Source organism: Haliaeetus albicilla, chromosome Z (genome assembly GCF_947461875.1).
Source record: "Haliaeetus albicilla chromosome Z, bHalAlb1.1, whole genome shotgun sequence".
NCBI lineage: Eukaryota > Metazoa > Chordata > Aves > Accipitriformes > Accipitridae > Haliaeetus > Haliaeetus albicilla.
Window position 1 is genome coordinate 12962643 of NC_091516.1, and position 15476 is coordinate 12978118.

The window sequence follows — 15476 nt, forward strand, 5'->3', positions numbered from 1 at the left end:
TGCATCTTGAAGTTTAAAAAACTAAATGAAGCGGTCAACGGAAGACTTTGTCTAAAAATGAATTTGATTCTGCTGTCGTGTTGGAATTATTTGGGAGTGCAAGAGTGTGCAGAGGCCTGTAGCTATTCCTGTATCCTTAAATGCCACTGGGATAGCCGGTGTTCAGTCTGGCAACAGTAGTAGTTCTTGGGCTGCTGGTAACCATTTTGTGAATGTCTCTGTCTACTTCTCTAGCCATATGTAAGTGATCTGAGCATTGCCCTGAGTGCGTTAGTTTCCTCATCATTACTACATGTGACTTTCTGGAGGGAGTGTGTGGTCCAAGAGACCTCACAGATTTCCTGGACGTGGCCCACACTGTAGTTGTGTCTGTTATTTATTATATCCTTTCAGAAACAGAAGATAAACTAGTTTCCCTAATGATTATGGTTTTTTCATATGCTTAAATGAATTTCTGCCTTTAGAGGGCAGTTGTTTTGGCTCTCTTTCACTGATTTGTCTGTGTACTAATGTTTTTGCTCACCTCAGCTGGAAGACTCACCACCTACACATTGGTTTGTTCCAGCACAAGGTAGATAGTTATTTAAATACGTGAACAGTTAAATTTTTAAACACATGCACTGTCTGGAAAATATTATAAAAGCAACTGGCTGTGTGTTGCAGTTTTTATTATATTTAATGCTTATAATAATATGATTGTTTGTTACATAGTTAATTTTTGAGATGTATTTTGAGTCTTACGTACACATACAGTCTTAATTTTGTTTGATTGGACATGTGAAAAATATATTATTTGACCATAATTGATATGATTTCATAAATAATTTTTTAGAACTCACAATTTGCTCTTGTGCAGAACTAATATATGATTTCTCTTGACAGGAATCTATTAAGAAAATACTGGCAGAGATAGGCATCATAGTATCATCCCTCATTCAGCATCAAGCCTCCAAATTTAAATATCAGCAGAAAAAAATGATATTGAGTTTTATCTTGAAAAATGTTATTTAATACTATGCAGCTGTGCAGTTTAAACTAAAAAGCAAATGGGTCTGAGAAACCTAAAAACTGTTAATATTTAAAGAAATGGGAAAATACATAAGATCTAAGTTTGAGATAGTAATGAAAAAAGCTCAGTTTCAGTTGTGTGCAAGAATATTCTACGGACCAAGAAAGAGGGGGAAGAAAAACTGTTTCTTCCCTGTTTTATAACATGCCTCTCTGTCCTGGAGTACATTTAAATTTATTTAAATTGGAGGCAGTTTAAGGTACCTGTTATGAAAAGATGTTGACAGAATCAAAGGAATTAAGAAGAAGGCGTCAAAAAGATCAAAGGGTTGGTGGGATGATTTATGAGGAAAACAAAGCTACTTTTAATGGCTTTGTTAAGCAGTGGTGAAATGAGGTCAAAGAAGCAAGGTGGTAATAGGATGAAATGGAGAAAATATGGGCTGTGTGTCAGTGTTACTTTGTGTATTGAAATAATTTTCTCTGGAACTGTTTCCTGTCAAATACCAAAAATTGCATTAGTCAGATATGATAAAATTAAATAGGATGCTTTGTTCAGAAAGCAATGCTGTGAAGAGCAGTCTTGCATTGATCTAGACTGAGCAGACTGTCTGTTCCCTATCTCCAGTTTCTAAGAACAGTTTGTGGGGGTTTGTTTTGTTTTGGTTTTAAATGAACTTTAGCTTCATTAGTGCTAAAGTTCACTAGTTCTTGAACTTGTGTTAGAAGTCGTGATGGAAACATTTGTTGAATATTGACCTTAATATACAGAACCTGGAGGGTCACTGCAATACTTGGATGTGTAGGTTTGTAGTTAACCCTTTCACTCTCCGTCTCTGGGGAACTTTTCCATTTCATGCATTTAAACTGGCATGTTTTCTGTTATTTTTCCCCTTTTATGATTTTCTTTCTTGTTTTCTGTAATAATGTGGTTTTGCCTGTCATTCCCATCTCCTCTCTTTCTTGAGGCCTGTCAGTCATAAGCAGAGCAAGGGCACTGAGCTGGATGAATTGCAACCTGTCTTCCTCACTCATGAGGACTCTACGGTCCCACCAGGCAGCAGGACTGGGTACTTGTCCACTGTAGATGTGTGGCCATGTGATCAGAGGACACGTGCCGATCATGAAGCCAGAGATCATGCACTACTTGTTACGTTAACTGGGATTTATACATTTTGATTGTATGGCACTGGTGAAGCTGCACCTTGAGTGATGTGTTCAGTTTTGGGCCCCTCACTACAGGAAAAGACATTGAGGTGCTGGAGCGTGTCCAGAGAAGGGCAACAAAGTTGGTGAAGGGTCTAGAGAACAAGTCCTGTGAGGAGCAGCTGAGGGAACTGGGGTCGTTTAGCCTGGAGAAAAGGAGGCTGAGGGGAGACCTTGTTGCTCTCTACTGCTACCTGAAAGGAGGTTGTAGTGAGGTAGTGCTGGTCTCTTCTGTCAAGTAACTAGTGACAGGACAAGAGCAAATGGCCTCAAGTTGTGGCAGGGGAGGTTTAGAATGAATGGTAGAAAAAATTTCTTTACTGCAGGGTTTGTCAGGTATTGGAACAGGCTGCCCAGGGAAGTGGTGGAGTCACCATCCCTGCAGGTGTTCAAAAAACATGTAGACGTGGCACTTCAGGACATGTTTTAGTGGGCATGGTGGTGTTGGGTTGATGATTGGACTTGATGATAGAGGTCTTTTCCATACTTTTTGATTTGATTTGAGTGTATATACATATAGTTATTTATGACTGAATATGTCATATATATACATACAGTTATTTATGACTTGCTGTATGTCTTGCAGTAACCAAAAGGGTGGACACTCCGTTTCATCGAACGTCCACCAGACATAGCCATGCAATTCCTTTTTCTTAGATCAAACTCATTTGAAGTACTATTATCTTAAAAGCATGGACAAATACTGGGGGCTTGTATATTTTGGATAGGCATGGTACAGCTGGTAGAAAAGTCCCCAGTCTTTCGTGTGTGATGATGTGAAGAGGTGGTTCATAAAACCATTCAGTGGAAACTTTAAATGTAACCAACAGACAAGGAACTACATCAAACAAAACAAGCAAATATGACCTCTGCTTTAAAAAATGGGGAAATGTTAATGCATATTTTTTTGAACAAGAGGAACAGCTGAGCTATATCTATTCCTCTTCCAAAACCTTATGACTAAATTCCCTTTTATGAATTAATAAATACTGCTCACAATGTACTTTTAAGATAACTCATGGACCAACCACATTGTAGTCATACATTCTTCTGGTGTTTCCTGAAGAAGTGGGTTGTGGCACACTGCCAGGAAGTGTGGTTTATTAAATTAATTATCTATGGTAAATGCAAATTTTGAAGTTCTGAGGCACTTGCATACTTCACAATTTTAGATAGCTTTCTGTGATTCTGTCTGCTTTTATTTTTAGTTTGTGCATTTACAGTTGATACTTTAGAAAGATGAATGTTACCAAAAGATGAACAAAATTAGTTCCTAAAGACAAAGTTAGCTTATCCCTTTTTACAGTTGTTTTTTCATCACATTGTTGACTTACTAGCCTTTTTAAATGTGTGAATGGTTTGAGTCAATTGACTTCTAAAGAAGCAACGAAATCGTCAACTGTCCATATTCTGGCATGGCTGCTATTGAGGAAAAGTGCTTCCAAGAAACCTCAGTATTCTGAAACATAACCAAGAGATGTTGTTGTGTGATTAGTAAAACATGTACAGTATCAGCTGATCTTTCATTTATAGCTAGGGAATCTTTTTTTAACATGGTCATTTAAAACAACTTCTGTAAATTTTTAAGAATTGATTTGTTTTTATTCTAGAACAGGCTCCAATAGTGTCTTTGTTTTCTCCTTTAAACAGTTGAAGATGCAAAATTAGATCTGAAATTGGAGTTTCCTTCCATTTGACAGGAACAGGGCAGCAGAAATTTGAGCTGTCTTGGTTGTGTGGTGTCAGTTTCTGGATAAAATTTCAAGTATCAATTTTTGTATTATAACATGACTGTTAAAGGGAGCCTGTCTGTCTTGTTTCAGCTGAGATGAAGATACTTGCTTAAAAAGAGTGCATGTTCACTTTAGTACCTTGAATTATTTTATCTCCTACCCCTGACACTTTCTCAGAGCCTGTATTTATTATTCCTTTAGTCAATTAATAAAACTTATATTGAGCATTTGAGAAAGAAATGAGTGCAGATAATAGTGAAAGGAGAGAGGTGTTATTGACTTAAGAGATCTATTGCTGTTATCCAGGAAGCACACACTGACCTATGTGCTGTGTACGCTGACGTATTTTTTCCATGTGCTTTTCACGTGTGTAGTGTACATTCATGTACTCTGGGCATATGCTCCCATTTTCTGGCGCTTTTGGTTAGCTTTTGACATACAGGTCTCATTAGTCTCCCATACCCGATGAAGAACTCTTGAAATTTTATTCTTTTCCTATCCTGAAATACAAATTTGCCTTTAGGAATGGATCGGTGAGCAAGCAGTTGTCATGCTTACATCGGTACCTCTTGTGGATACATCACAGTGTTGTTACCCTTTTTTTTATGGTTGGTCAGACTTTGATAGAAGAAGAAAGTTCGGAGACTGCATATCAGCAGCTTTGGAGAGGGGGTCCAGTACAGGGAGGTGGTCATCTAGTACCAAACGAACAGGGCACAAAAGCCTCCAAACATTTAATGGCCACATCCATATTGACGCTGGGAGTCATGTTGCTTATGTTGTATTGGCTTTTAATCTCAGAATGCCAAGGGAAAAGCTAATGCTCATCTTTTGTCTGTTGCTTTAAGCTATTTTTGTGGAGCTGCCCTGCCTTTGAAAGTAACTGCTAGACACAGCTCGGGAAATGTTTGATTTTGCTCAGAAGGGGCTGGAATTGATCATACTGACCTAGTTGAAGTTAGGTTTTCTGAGTACTTGGCAAATAGGAATATTCCTCTGTAAAATTGGGTTGTAAAATAAATTTTCAATCACTTACAGGAGCCAAGTTTTATTTATTTATTTGATATAACATTGAAGATGAGAATTCCAATTCTTAAACATGGTAAGCCTGGAGAGCAGTTACAGCATGAATTGTCTATGATATACTTTCAGGTGCTTTCAGGAGAGCTGTAGTTGTTAGTGTGACATGACACAGTTTCCATTTGGGGATTTAAAAAACAAAAAAGGAGCCAGAGTATGTTAAATAATGCTATGAGCATTGCATCTACTTCTCTTTCTCTTCAGGAGTGATTACTGATTAATGTTGTCTGGAGCATCTCTTTTTAAGGCCATTACACAGTGTTGAGTTCATGTTGATGAGAGTTTGGGGTCTTTTTAAAGTTGTCTTAGAAGCTGACTGGCATTTAAGAGATGTAATCTTTCATTTGTTTATAAAACTCTGCTTACTAACTTTATGGGAAAATATCAGCATCAATTATAACAGGAACTGATGCTGGAAATTTTAATGACTAGGAATAGCTATAGACAGCCTTTAGCTATATATTTGTATTTTTAAAGTTCTAAATTTGTATATTTTAAGTTTATACATATCTGTTGATCTAAAATGAAAGAAAATTACTTTTCTTAAGAGTGTTGAAAGACAGATTACCCATTTGGCAGTGATAGTGTTGCAGTGCCAGTAGAGATCTGACTTAAGTTTATGGAGGTATTATGCAGGGTAAAAGGAAATTAATTGAAATATATGGCTTCCACCCATCAAGATTATACATGATGTATATACTTAGGATCACATAGATGAGAAGTAATTAGTTCTGCCTGTGCAGACATGCAAAATGTAAGCTGGAAATTTAATTAAAAACCCCAATCCAGCACAGCTGATGTAGTCACTGTTAAAGCCCTTTTTCAGCAGCAACTGCCCCATGCCCATTTTCAGTTGTCATAAAATTCTGGACGAACATCCAGGCACTTTCTTTGTAAATTATTTGAGAGCACAGAATTTCCAGAGGGCCTCTTGGTCCTAAAGTCTGGTCTCTAGCTGTTGAACACAGCTATACAGTAGATTTCTAGTTTTAAGAGATACACAGAGTATCTCTTTGCCCACCGTGACATACAACTCAGAATGCTTCCCAGTGCCACCTGTTAAACTCTGGATGTCTGTTCATTTCTAGGACACACAGTATATCTGTATTAGGTTCCAAATATACAAAAATAACAGTTTGTTTTTTATATCAATCCTTTGTGTTTTATTAGGGTGGGATAATAATCAGTGTTCTCAGAACTTGGTCATCTCCTGTTTCACCTCACAGGTGACTTTAGTCTTTGCACACTGAATAGGAACCAGCTACAAATTTTGTTTAAAAGAAGCCAAAACTCTGCCCCATGGGTGTGATTGTCCTTATCACTCTGTTCAGGGCTGTTGAGTTTATTCTGTGAGGAGCAAACCAAACTGCAGCATTACAGTTAGTGCTTTACTCAATAGGAATGGTATAACTGTAAATGAGAGGGCAAAACCAGCAGGGATTTTATTAGTGTTGTTCAGTATTTGGAAGAGACACTGTAGCTCTTTTCACAGGTTTATAACAAAACGGATTCCAGTCCAGTGACACCAGCCATTAAACAGCATTCTTTAAAATCACCAGGGCTAAAGAAAGTGCATCCAGAAAGTTTGGAAAAGCCGAGCAGTGAGTTCTCTGCTCTGTTAATGCTATTTACATCCCCATCCTCATCACCTCTCTCCCCCCAGTTTTTGGGGTTTTTTTTGTGGTTTTTTTTTGGTTTTTTGTTTGTTTGTTTTGGGTTTTTGTTTGGTTTTGGTTTATTGTTTGTTTGTTTTGGGTTTATTTTTTTAACTTCTGGAGAAGTTTCAGGGACTAGAATATGACATAAGCATTTTGTCTCTAGTTTATTAGATTACATGTGGTGACTTAATGTTGTACAACACAGACTTGTGGGCTGGATCTGGGTTTTGTTATGGGCTGCTGGGGAGGAGAGGTTAGGAAGACAGCTGGATGTACAGATGGGCAGGTGGACTGTGCTGTCAGCCCTGAACAGTTGGATAGCTGTTGCTGCCTGAGGAGGTAAGAGCAGATTGATGGTGGTGGGCAGTTGTACACCAGAAATAGTCACTGGCTCCCATCACCAGCAGCTTCATCCTGACCCTCTGCATCACGTTGTGGTAGGCAGCAATATTTTGCTCCTCAAGCAGTGGGTGCTACCTGAAAACTGCACTCTGCCTCCTCCAGGGAAAAGGTACTGGGTAGACTGGATGGAAATGCCAGAAAAGCCAGGCTTTAGGGTAGGACATTGTGCTGTGATGGGATTGAATTAATAGGTTCTGGAAGAAGTGTGTAAAACGAATGCTAACTGGTATGGATTTGTGGAAAATGTATCTGATAGAATGAACTTGATAACGTTTTTACATGAAGTGACAAGTTCAGTTGATGGATAAAGATGTAATAGGCTTAGGTCAAGTATTTAACCTTTCAACACCCATTTTTGTTCATGAAGTAGAATAAAGCAAAATCAAAGGATCAGCTTTGACCTGGCTAAATGACAGGTGCCTCAGGTAACTGTAAATATGGCGTTGTCATTGTTTAGCTGGGTTTGCAGATAAGCTGCTGGCTCTTCACTGATCTTTTTATTGGTGACATAAACCAAAAATTACGTTACCCCTGCCAACCTCTGAAGTCACAAAACCAGAGCTTGCAAGGCCTGAAAGGACCCCTGTGGTCAGGCAGCCTGACTTCCTGGGCAGTGGAGGCATTAGGACAGTTCTAATTAATTTTTTGAATTAATTCTTGTTTTAGCTGCAACGTAAAAAGAGCATTCCATGCGAGTTTAAAATACACCAGTAATGGAAAAATCATTCCTTTCCCTGCCAATGACATACAGCAATTAGTGGAACAACAAATAACAGAAGCAGACAGTGATGTGGATGGGTTGGTAAGCTGAATCTGGTTAATGGCAATTCTGAAGTCAAAGCCATCCTGATAGGAAATATTAATAACTCCCATGGGCATGTCCTGTGTGAAATGTGGCAAGTCTCAATAGAGGGTCACAGCAGATTATCAGCTCAACATGAGTTCTCAACGTAGCAGTATGCTTGGAAAGGACTAGTGTGATTCCTGGGTATTAAAAATTAGGTGCTCTACCTAGAAGTAGAGGTTATATGATGTATTTAGCACTGGTACAACTGCTACTGGAATACCCTGCTAATGTCCATGAATCAAAGATGGTGTTGATTGTGACCAGAGAAGAGCCAGAGAAGTCTATAATGGACTGAGAACTATGCCCTATAGTGTATTTATTTGGTTTCTGGTGTCACTAAGAAAGTTATTGGCAATTCTAGAATCAAGATTGCACTTTTTTCGCCCTGAAAAATAAACTGTAATTCAACACTGAATTATTTCAGGGAAGTCATATGGCTTGAGTTACATAGCAGTCCTTCCTTTCTGGCTCTGTAAGGTATGAATCTATTTCATAGAATCACAGAATCATAGAATGGTTTGGGTTGGAAGGGACCTTTAAAGGTCATCTAGTCCAACCCCCGTGCAATGAGCAGGGACATCTTCAACTAGATCAGGTTGCTCAGAGCCCCATCCAACCTGACCGTGAATGTTTCCAGGGATGGGGCATCTACCACCTCTCTGGGCAGGCTGTTCCAGCATTTCACCACGGTCATCATAAAATATCTCTTCCTTATATCTAGTCTGAATCTACCCTCTTTTAGTTGAAAACCATTACCCCTTGTCTTGTCGCTCTACAGGCACTAGTAAAAGGTCTGTCCCCATCTTTCTTAAAAGCCCCCTTTAAGTACTGAAAGGCCACAACAAGGTCTGCCTGGAGCCTTCTCTTCTCCAGGCTGAACAACCCCAACTCTCTCAGCCTTTCCTTACAGGAGAGGTGTTCCAGCCCTCTGATCATTTTTGTGGCCCTCTTCTGGACCCACTCCAACAAGTCCATGTCTTTCCTGTGCTGAGGACCCCAGAGCTGGACGCAGTACTGCAGGTGGGGTCTCACCAGAGCGGAGTAGAGGGGCAGAATCACCTCCATCGGCCTGCGGGCCACGCTTCTTTTCATGCAGCCCACGATATGGTTGGCTTTCTGGGCTGCGAGCACATATTGCCAGCTCCTGTCCAATTTTTCATCCTCCAGTACCCCCAAGTCTTTCTCCACAGGGCTGCTCTCAATCCCTTCATCCCCTAGCCTGTATTGATGCTAGGAGTTGCCCCAAACCAGCTGCAGGACCCATTTCACTTGCTGGTCAGAAGATTAGCTATATGTGTATCTTGTGCATATTTGCACAGAGGTCATCTGACAAAACCATGGCTTTCATATGTCAGACTGGACATATGACTGGACTGGACAGATCTGGACTGATCTGTGCACCGTACAGTACTCATGAACATGGAAGTCCCTTAAGGTGTTACACTTTGAGAACTCTAGAAAATGTCCTGACGGAAGAAAAAAGTTACCGGTGATTGAAATAGGCTGAGCTGTAGCACTGCTTTCGTGTCAGTCAGGATCACCAGTGCATCGCTGGCTGTGCTTTCTACCCTGGTGAGCTTGTTTTGGGATAGTCCCTCCTGTAGCGCAGTCAACTACACATCAATGCAGTATTGCCACATTTAGCTGACCAGATGGACCCCACTAGTGCTTACCTTGGCAGCAACCTGTGGCCTAGAGTTCTTCCCTCTCACAAGCTTGAACGCTTTTTTGGAGACTTTGCTTGTATGAAATGATACATTCTTGAAGACCTGGGTATAATTGAGAATTTCTGAAAATTATTCTGAAAATTATTCTGAAAATCCAAATAATTTCTCTAGATGTATTACTCTTTAATAATAAACTGTGGCAGCTGGGGGACTGCTTTATTTATACCTGCCATGTCTTATTTCCAGGCTGAAATACCAACATGTGTATTTGATTTCTTAAAAAAAGGTGTCTTCCTGGCTGCAATACACAACTCCTTCAGGACAGAAGGAAAGATACTCTTTTTGGAGCTTTTGTCGTTGTCATTCCATTGTATATTGTTACATTGTTACAGGTTCTGGTTTTGGCATTTAGCTGAGCACTTGCCATGTCACCAAGGGTCTATTTGATTTTTAAGTCTTTTCTTTCCAGCATGACTTCTGCTGTTTCACAATAAAACAAAGCAAAATATCCAACCCCCAAAAGCAATTAAAATTCTTGTCTTTTTTGGCCTTCCCTGCTAAATTAGCTTTGTTTGAGATCCCTTATGGTATAGTGAAATAAAAACAAACTTGATCTGATGTAGTGCTTTGAAGAAAATCCTGTGTACTGAGTTATGCTGTGAAATAAAGCCTTCATAATATATTGATTTAAATATAAACTTCTAGAGACACATCTGGATACTTAGCTTAAAAAATAGATAGTATAATGCTTTATTATCTGATTTAACTGATTTCAGATGTTAAAAAAGCAAATGAAAAACATTCCTGAGCAATGTAGACTTACCATTATTTTGCAAAAACAATAGTTTGAAAATAGAGTAAAAATACAAAAGAGAGTAAAAATACAAGAGAAAGTAAAAATGCTAGAAATATCAAGCAAGGTCTGCTTTTTAGTTCATGTTATGATTTTTTCAGTCTGAATGTGCAGTGAGTTTTATCTAATAAGAAAAGGAGTGACTAATCAGTTGTTTCTGGCAATTAACTGATCTGCCTGCAGGATGATAATTAAAATGAGTCATGCATGTAAAAGGAAACTGAATCTTTCTCTCCCTTGACTCATTTTTCTTCCATAAATTTGTTTTCAGAATGGCTTGCTTTAAAATTCTGCCAGAAATTGATATACCAATATATTAAGTCATAAAAATGCTGGGTACAACTTCAAAGCAACTCCGTGTACAAATCCCATGTAGAGCCAAAAAATTCAGCACCTGAGCCTGCAATGTTTGCAGAGTTGGTAGAGAACCAGAGATCTCCAAAGGAATGGTGAGGCTTGCAGAATTAGCCCATGGAAAATGTTTCTTCTCTCCTGCCTACCTTTCGAGTGGAGGTACCTGGCTGGTGGGTGCTGCGCATGTCTACCAACCTGGGATACTCTCCTGAGGACAAATAGGTAAGAGATCTGTGCCCTACCCCATAGTCCCACAGCATATTGGTTGAAGAGGTAGTGCTGTCACCTCCCTTTGCCTGCCAGTTGGCGTGCTTGCAGTGAAAATGGATGATCTGCATTCACATCTCGCTGCAGGCTAGGGAACCCGTGTGCGGTCACCACCTCCGAGTGGTGTGTTCTCACCACCAGGATACAGAATCGTCTGAGGGAGAGGAGTTGGAGGACTTTCCCCTTTTATTGAAGCTGACCCACTCATGTTGAGAGCAAGAGAACCAGGAGGAAGGAGAAAATGGTTGAGGGAACCTGATCCTGTGCGTCTTTTTAGCTGGTGCCTGCAGTCGGAAGTGGTGCTTGCAGTCTCAAGTGGGGAGTTACTGTTTCTGGTCCCTGTACTTAGGAGCATGACCGGGTTTAGGTGACTTCTAAAATATGTGAACAATGTAAAATGTCCAAAGAGTCTGGGGAATGTAAAGCATCACATCCCTCTTACAATTTAATCAGAATTTTGGGTTGTTCTCTGCGACTGGTGATGAAGGCAGGTGTTGGGCTTCTGGTACAGTTCTGCTTGTGAAGAGCGCCCATGTTTTGGCACCAGCGAAAGAAACTCTCCAGCCCAACAAAAAGCTGGCTGCTGAGCTGTCAGCACTGTGGGGTGGGCTGGCAGGCTGGCTGCTGCCGCATTGTCTGATTAGACTTGTGTTTCAGAAGCTAACTTCCTCCCAATTCTAATTTTAGGTGCCAGCATAAGCAACGTTAAGTACACACCTAATTACCGGCTGTGTTTGAAAATTCCACTCATGGTATCACCAGAAAAAGGGAATTACATGGCATTTGCTAGTATATTTTGGAAGTGTGTGATGTTATGTATCCTTTGTTTATCACCACAAGACATTCCTCATGTTCAAGGCTTGATTATTTCCAAGGAGCTGAAAACCAATGGCTCCAGTAAAAATCAGTGGAAGATGTACTGCTCACTATCCCTGACTGCTTTTTATCATAGATCAAAGGGAATTAATCTTGATTTTCTTAAACATGCTAGGATTTAAGGTAAAATTCATATATTCTCTAGCATATCTTTTGCTTTTGGTGATTACTTAAGAATGGTTACTTGGAGCTGTGCTAAGGTGTTAATTTTTCCAAAGAGATTGTCAGAAATGGATTTAAAAAAAAAAAAAAAAGGTTTTGCTTTCTAATATTGGTAATCATTTCCTGAAGAAGTATAAGAGAAGACACTGCTCTCTGCTAGCTAAGAAAATGGGATTTATCCAACTATTGACTTCAAATGTTTCACCAGGTAAATTTTTCAGATTTTTTTTCTTTGTTTTTTTGTCACGTAAGATTGTAAAGACTTTAATTGAGAAAATTGGTTTAAATTAGTTTCTTGGATCATAAAGAATCAGAAATAGCATTCAGACCACCAGGTTCCTAGTTATAATTAAAGTAAACCTTAAAAAAAGTTACTTCATGTGTTAAGTGTTGCCATTTGCTAGTGGCTATTGTATGTATTTCCAGATTAAAGGAAATGTGCTGCAAATGTGTTTTTTTTTTTTTAAGGGTAACTGGCTTATACTTTCTGCAGACTGCAAATGTTAATGTTTAAACACATGGAATCAAGGGGTTAACTTTCTTTAAGTGATTAGCCAGACTGGTTAAATATTTTGCCAATTAAGAAGCAATAGATTTTATCTGACCCTCTAGAGTGGGCATTGTTAGAGCTTGATCATTTATAAGCTACACTTGATGTAAGGGGCTAATGTTTATTGACTGAACTCTTGGGTTTAAGAGAATTTTTTCTGAACTACAGTGGGGTCTAATTTTATTTCATGTTGTTGCCAGAGAAGGGTTATGGGGGTTTTTTTTTGTGTTTGTTTTTTTTTTTTCATTCTCCCAAAACATTGAAAATACGTTAAGTTACTGAACTAAACGTCTATGGAGTTTTGCTTGCTAGAGATGCAGATGACAGATGCACAGACACAGAAATACGTATGTATTGGAAGTGCATTAACTTGATTTAAAACCAACTCTTTTGTGGATGGGTTTAAAATCTGGAGTATCTTGTAGACTGTTTGAGATTTATCCTGTATTTACTCAGAACTGAGCTTCGCTGTATTTAGTAAGTAGTATACTGGCCACATGAGGATTAATTAAAACTATGGCCCTGTCAGATTTTTCTCTGAAACACCTGTAATAGGAGTTTGACATGGAGAGGAGAGCTAGAAAGAAAAGAATCAGGTTAATTTGGTATCTGATCAGGAAAAGGAGTGTGGAGGTTGTTTTGTTTTGTTTTTTTTTCTTTTGTAAGGAGGCTGGTTGTATCTAGGAGAAAAGAAACATTTTTCTGGGAAGGTAAGTCTTGCTGTGGTTGGGTAGGAGCAAAGAAGTGGGGCTCTGCTAAAGGCATACAGAATGGCCTTTTCTTGAGTGTTTTTTCCCTTTTATTTGGGATATTGATCATCTTGAAGGAACATGACTGAAGAATGCCTTCTGACCCAGTGAACTAAAACATCCCACCGTTTCCAACAGGATCCAGTGCAGGCAGGTTTCAGGAAGCTTGATGTAGTTAACAGAGTGCCACTGAACTTGATGAGTTTTGGCCAGCGGGTGGCTCATGGCATGTGTGTTGCTGGACTGAATGCTGTTAACCTACTTACACAGTTTTTGTTAATATGCCTGTTTTTCTGTGTAGTATGACTTCATACATTTCTGTTACTCCCAGAATTACAGGAATCTTTGTGTCTTTATCTCATCTGTTACGAGAACTATTGTATTTATATTACCAGCCTGTGGTAAGTTTGTGATAACTAGGTGTTCTTGAAAGCTTGCGGGGGGGGGGGGAGTTGTTGGTTTTGGTGATTATTTTTTTTTTTTAATAAAATCTCTGCCCTCTTAAGAGACAAGCTTGCCAATTCTCTTGCTTGTAAAGAGGGATGCAAGTGAAATCTGATCTGAAAAAAAGATTTCTTTATCTAGATTGGGACAGGGGGTTCCGCCAGTGTTACAATTTACTTTGTTATCGCTTACAAGGATAGAGGTCTGTTTCCCATAAAGTTCAGCTCTTGATGTTTGTTTTTAGGAGAGAATTTATCTTCAGAGGGTATCCACCCTTGCAGTAGGGAAGCTTGGGTATCAAGTTTAATCTGACATCATTTTGGCGCTCTCCTTTAGGAGTAATCAGATGGTATGACACAAATAATTTTTTGTTAGCTTTTTGGTCATTCGACCATTGAAGAGCTGCTGCTGATGTTCCAAACTGCAGTAAATCGGCAGTTTTTTTAAAGCATTGTCTCTCTAGATTTAAAAATCGCACACCAGAAGTGCTTTATCACTTGGGGCATACTTCAAGTGATCAGATATGTGTTCAGGTATGGTCAGATAAATTAGTTTGTTAACTGGTGGATAAGTTTAGGCCATTTAAATTCCTGGTCCTTAATTAAGCTTGTAATTCTAAACCACTATTTAAAATACATGTGACATTCTAGGAGATCCTGGATGCTTGCATAGTAGAGGTGAAAGATGCGGGTTTGTGTTTTGTTGTAACGTTAAATATCCTAAAAAAGGTAGGTCAGTAAATCATTAGCAGTTATTATCGTATACTTCAAACTTAGTTTCCTCAAACAAATGAAGATAAGTGGCAGGCACTAGGTATAACATTCCATGGAAGCATTGTATTTTCTAACTAAACTGTGAAATGTGCATTTGTCCCTGAAAAGGCGTAATTTTATGCACACATTTGTAAACTACATCCATTTGTTGGTTACTGCACAAAATAACTGTGAATATGTCTATGTTAAAATATTTAGGACACATAATACTAGCATGCCCTTATTACTTAATTTACAGATGATTTATTTTAATGAAATTGTGTGCTATGAACTTAACCATGTTTGTGTTACTCAATAAGAAAATGGTTTTGTTTTGTGTTAAACTGTTGTACCCTTCAGTCAGTTAAAAAAAACAAGCAAGCAAGCTAATAACATTTTTAGGTAGGTCTCTCCTAAATCTGAAAGAGTTTCTGGTTATCTTCTGCCATGACTGCAGAAAGCCTTAGTATGAGCAATTACCAAGGCTGAGTATTTGTTCACTACTGCAGTTCTAATAGAAAGCAGGGATTTCTGGATTCATCAGAAAAAAATAATGGTGTGGGCCAGACTCCTGTCAAATGATACAAGAAAAAAATATTACAGATGGGGCAAATTAGAGATGTTTTAAAATCCCATAGATGAAGCAGAACTTTTCCAATGGCACTCGAAGAGGGCAGTCTTGAGAGCGGCCCCGTGTCTCAATCCCCCAGAACTGAGCGAAGGCACACCCTGGCTCTGCTTGTGACCAGTCCCACTCCTCCCCTCTCCCAAACTAACTCAAGAGAAAAAATATCCAGGCTTTTAAATGCAGTGTCTTGCTAGGAGGGTCCGTCGCATGCTGGCGTAAGGGAGGGAGGGAGATGGGACT

The 15476-nt window shown here is 39.1% G+C and overlaps 1 protein-coding gene across 2 annotated transcripts in view; it reads left to right on the forward strand.

Moving 5' to 3' along the window:
* LHFPL2 (LHFPL tetraspan subfamily member 2) overlaps positions 1-15476 on the forward strand; it is a 126628-nt gene that overhangs the window by 15172 nt on the left and 95980 nt on the right. The window lies entirely within an intron of this gene.